The following is a 5,713-nucleotide window of genomic DNA, read 5'->3' as shown; positions in this document are numbered from 1 at the left end:
GACTTAAGGTGCAAGATGTATTTATAGGAGTAAAATGGTAATTTTGACCTCGTTGTAAATACGAACGACTTGTGAATGATCGACTTACTAATTATGGTTAAATCAAGTGGACAGAAATATAACTACAGTGAGGAGAGTGCAACTACTGAGTTATAGTGGTATGTCTCGATAGTTAACGAATATTGATTAATTCGGTTTAAAGAGTTTAACCAATTAATCTCAAATCATTAGAGCTCATGGTTTGTAGGTCCATAAGGTCCCTCTACTAGTTCATAAGAGATTAAACCTTGGATTAGAATATTGAGTGAATTTGAAATGTTCAAATTCAATTTAGGGTTTGGATAATTATATTCGATATAATTAACGTTTAAATTTATTGAAATTAAACATATTTGAAGAGTTCAATATATTTTAAAAAAATTATTTAAATATTGATAACATGAATATGATTCATGTTTGAATTAGGTGTTATTTAATATTTGATATTAAATTATTGATTAATTAAATTTAATCCATTTTTATTTTCACAATTCAATTTCCGAACATGAATTAATGATTAATTTAATAATTTAATTATTTTTAGAATTAAATTAAATTAAAATTCAAAATAGGATTTAGTGGAATCCCAAATTTGTAAGGTTGAGTGGATTTTTCCATCTTTTTAACACATACCCCATTAATTAAGTGCTATTTGAAGTGTCAAATAGTTGATTATTAGTGCTGCATGCTTTAGTTGAATATATACTTCTAATTTGATTAGAATTAAGTGGATGCATTCAGAATTTTGAAAAGAATTAGAAATTCTGCATAAATTTCTTTTCTCAAACCCTCTCCAAATTCACTCAAAAATTCCCTTTCAATTAGAGTTCTACCACTCAATCTAAGGTTGAGATTAGTAGAGAAGACACTCTTGATGGTCTACTAAAGAGATTGAAGACCAATTTTGTGGAACTTGCAAGAAATTAGAAAAATTCTACAAAGGTAGTAAACTGAAACCCTATTGCTTCAAAACTATGAGTTTGCATGTTTAGTACTTAAATTAATGTAATTAGAGTGTTTAATGATTATGTTAACTTCTATGTTTTCTCTAACACATGATTGGTCGATCTATCAAACCAAGTCACTTATTGTTGTTTAACAAAGTTTGATTCATGGAGAAATAAACTTGTTGCAATTTACATGGATGATGTCTATTGAAGAGAAGTTGGAAATTAAAATGTAAAGTTGGTCTCATATTACAATATTTTCTTAATAAGTTTTAAAGTTTGTAATATTAAAAGAAGAAATCGATGTTTCTAGTTTTACACGTCATTTAGAAAAAGGAATCTTTTTCCTGTAGGTAAAAGAGATGTTACTTTAAACAGGTAAAATAAAAGCAAATGTTCATGCAATACCAAAAAAAGATCCTTTATATATCTTAAGTAAATAATATATCTACAATTATTTTTCTTTAAATCAGTATTTTTATAAGCTAGTGTATCCAATACTCCAATAAATATAACTATTTTTAAATAATATGACAAATTCATTTCCAAATGCAACCATTATGATTTGAGCGGACATGCCATTTTTTTTTATAACCAAAATTGAAAGTACAATTATCAAAATTATTTTAAATATATGTGGATCTAAATGAATCAAAATTAAAAATATTAGAAAATATAACTTGAAAATATATAAATATAATAAATATTTTTAAAATATAAATACTAGAATCAACCAAAGCCAATGCTAAATTTGTACTCAAATTCTCTATATATTATAAATCTTCCCAATAGTCACATCTCAATCTTATGATGTGTATAATAAATTGGAAGTCAAGTGTTTTTCTCTCTTTTAAAATTTTTATATATTAGTTCTATTTTTTAATTTTCTTTTAAATAATGAAAAATATATTAATTGATATGACACTTCGTATATATTTAAATGACTTGATTATTATTAAATAAAAAGAGGACTTGATTATTATTTTTAAAGAATAAGTGAACTATGAAGATAATTAAAATTTAATGTTGATAACGGAAACAAACATTTCACATGTTACCACTATGATATATTGTTTACTTCTTGTATAAACTCTCATGGATCAACTTCCATCTCGAAAAAAATTACTTAACTACAATAAATAGAATTTGTATAGTGTTGGAGATTGAATTTGAACATTTCAAATTCATAACCTTAATTTCAAATTTCATCCAACAATACTCCATTTATTAATCTAATTTATGAGTTAGTAGAGGGACCTAATGGACTTATAGATCATGAGCTCCAACGATTTGTAATTAATTGGTTAAACTTTTTAACCAAATTAATTACTATTTGTTAACTATCAAGGCACACCACTATAGCTCGATAGTTGCACTCTCCTCATTGTAGATGTAATTCTGTCCATTTTGACAAGTCGATTCTTCACAGGTCGTTCATATTTACAGCTGGGTCAAAATTACCGTTTTTCTCCTGTAAATGCATCTTGTTTCTTAAGCTCCCACTAACCCTCTATCGAACAACTGATTCATAATACTACTTATGAATATGTTCCTCTCTACCAAGAAAGGGTGAGGCCCTGTTGTTCAAGACTAGGAATTAACATTCAAGAGAACAATCTATCTGCCAACCCTAAGACGGGTAGGAGTGAATTCCATATTGCAAGGTTATGTCCTCCGCTATCTATCTAGTCTTATCCCAAAAATAAGAGACTTATTGAGCAGTGTTGTTAGACTACTCTCATCTATGCAGATCAAAGAATAATTCCGAATAAATAGGAGTTCATAGTTAACTCAGGATTAAGATCGAGTTACCCTAGGTCATTTTTGTTTAAAATAGTCAGTTTAATAGTAAATGGTCGTTATAAAGAAAAATGACTATTTCGAAGTCCAATCTTATGCAAACTCATTATATAGGATGTCCTCATTCATTGAACTTCATGGTTAATGATATTTATGTGAACTAGTTGAACCATATTTAAGTTGACAATGTCATATTTAAATTCAAATGATCTTAATATTTTTTATTTGAGAAACTTTTAAAGTCGACGACCAAAGGTTTTTTGTTTTTCCTTTTTCTTTTCTTTTGTTGTTTTTTTAAAAACGGCCAAAGAGATCCAAGATTCAGCCTTTGCCATGTTTCTCCAATTATTAAAAAGAAGAAATAAAATAATATTCACCTAATGGGAACCTCACACAAAAATTTAATTAATAGGCTGTGCAACAACAAAATAAATAAATAAATATAATGAAGTCAAAATCCATTATTTATATACACACATATATAGTGGATGGATGATGATTGTAAACTATCTTTTCTAATTCAACTTCATCATTGTTGTAGTATAAGATGACATTTTAAAATTGACAACATTTGCAATTCAAACATATAATAATCATTATAACTCAAAGGCTGCATAAAATTAAAATTTCTCTTCTTTCTATTAAAATTTAAAGAAGTTTAGTTTAGTTGAAGTTGTTAGACTAGAAGTTGGTTGTCATCTGTTAAACTCATAACAAATTAAGGGTATGCTTAGAGGATGGGAACGAAATGAGTTTGTAATAGATTTTAATTCCAAATCTATATTTGGATTGAGCGTTTTGGATCCAATTTTTAATATCAAACTTATTCTCTTCCCATAGTTTTTTACCTAACTCTCTTTCCCACTATTTTCACGTTTCACAATTCCATTCTTGTTTCGCCCTTGATTCTCCACTCATTCTAACTCCGCTTAGATTCTCAATAATCTTGATTACATTCTAACCTCTCAAACAACCCCTAATTGTAATAGAGGAAAATTGGTCACATTAAAATTACTTTATGGAGAAATAAAGCAATACAATTTGAAATATATGAATAGTTTCTTTTTGAAAACAAATTATAATAAAGATACAAAAGTTAAAAAGTGGATTTAGTTTAATAGTAATTAGCATATAACAATGAAGTTTACATATGGTAGAATTAGAAACAAATATATTATATATGTGTGTGTATATATTCATTTTGACAAATATTTTCTATTTTGGTCTTTGAGGTTTGAAGTTGATGTCATTTTATTTTTTTAGAATAGGTGACATTATTATACAACAACAAGGGGGATCCCACAGCCCGGGATCAAGACATCAAAGCAATAAACCACAAGCAAAGGCATGACAACAAAACCAAAACGAAGCCAACAAGATAAGACTAGAACAAAACCAACACATAAACGCAAACTCACAAACTACCAAGGAGAAAGCCAGAGAAAAGAACCCAAACCCACACAAACTAGGAACAATAGCAAAACAAAGAACAACGTAAAGTTCAAAAAGAAAAAACATCTGTAAACACACTGGATAAGACCAAGAAGATCAACCCGCCAAGAAACAGCACGAGCACGAACTATAGAGATCGTAAGGTGAACCAGAGCTGACACGGACCTCGGTCGACTTCTATGCAGCTGCCAATAACGCTCCTGTCAGATGTAGTATATGAAAGCACACCAGAAAACACGGAACAACTTACTACACACCCCCTTACCCGACCCCACTCGACACAACCAACTCAACTCTACATCCCAACCCACCATCCGATGCGACGAACATTTTAGTCCCGAGGTTTGATAAATACTCTAAATAGTCCTTGATGCTACTTGAACCGTTAGTTGACTAACAATATAATGATGTGGCTGTTAAATGACAAGTTAGCTGGCTGATTTGTTAAATTTTATTAATTTAATATATTTTTTAAACGGTGTGCCCTCTTCTTCCCTTATTCCCCCATCATATTCTTTAATTCTCCTCTAACGAAGTTTTTTCTTTGTTGTACCTGTCCTATTTCTACCATTGATGCCTAGTGAAAAATGGGAATGTGCTGCCTCTTCTGTTGCCATATAAAAAACGAAGGAGAAGGAGCTTTAGAAAGAAGTTTCACTGACCCAACTAAATTAGCTAACTAAAAATTAAAAGTTATAATGATAAAAACAGAAGAGAAAAAAAAAAAACAATCCAAACGAATGTTTCTCCAAATTAAAATTACTTTTTCTTAAATATGAACATAATTAATTAGAAGAAAATTTGAATTACACAATCGTGGAAAAAATTAAACATATCAACCACTTGAGGCACTTGTTCCATCAGATTCTCCAAACATAGATCGAAGAACAAAACAAATTCAATCAAATGTCAAATGTCTGGAAATTGGGGGAAAATTCATCACAATGCATCATTAATCAAAACCAAAACAATATAAAAAGAACACAATTGGAGAAATTAAAATAAAAGTGTAATCGCTACTTTGAAGCCTTGCGTTTAGATATTTAGGATAATTGGTGAAAATTCAAGTTTTTAAAAGGAAAAAAAAAAACCTTTGGTTGAGAATCCCACATTGCTTATTTTTTAAAGGAGGAGTCTCCTTATATTCTCACCTTGGGTTATAAGTTTAGGTCCCAAGGGTTACCCATATTTTAGAAAGAGTGAGGAGACCCACAAGTATGGGTACGGTGAACATTCCACACACATGTTGCCGTTTGATGGAAGAAAGGGTGTTGTTTTCAGCTTGCACACTTACGACCTCAACCGTCATATTAAATGGTTTCATTGATATTTCAAAGATATTTTATTACTTTTATCGATGATTGCTCTGATTTTACTTTTGTATATTTGCTGAAAAACAAAAGTGATGCATTTGATACTTTCAAATTGTTTGTAACTGAAGTAGAAAATCAGTGATGCATTTGATACTTTCAAAT

Source organism: Benincasa hispida, chromosome 12 (assembly GCF_027475165.1).
Source record: "Benincasa hispida cultivar pf3 chromosome 12, pf3_genome.v1.1, whole genome shotgun sequence".
Classification (NCBI taxonomy): Eukaryota; Viridiplantae; Streptophyta; class Magnoliopsida; order Cucurbitales; family Cucurbitaceae; genus Benincasa; species Benincasa hispida.
The sequence above is the reverse complement of the archived record's forward strand: the minus strand, read 5'-3'. Positions refer to the sequence as shown.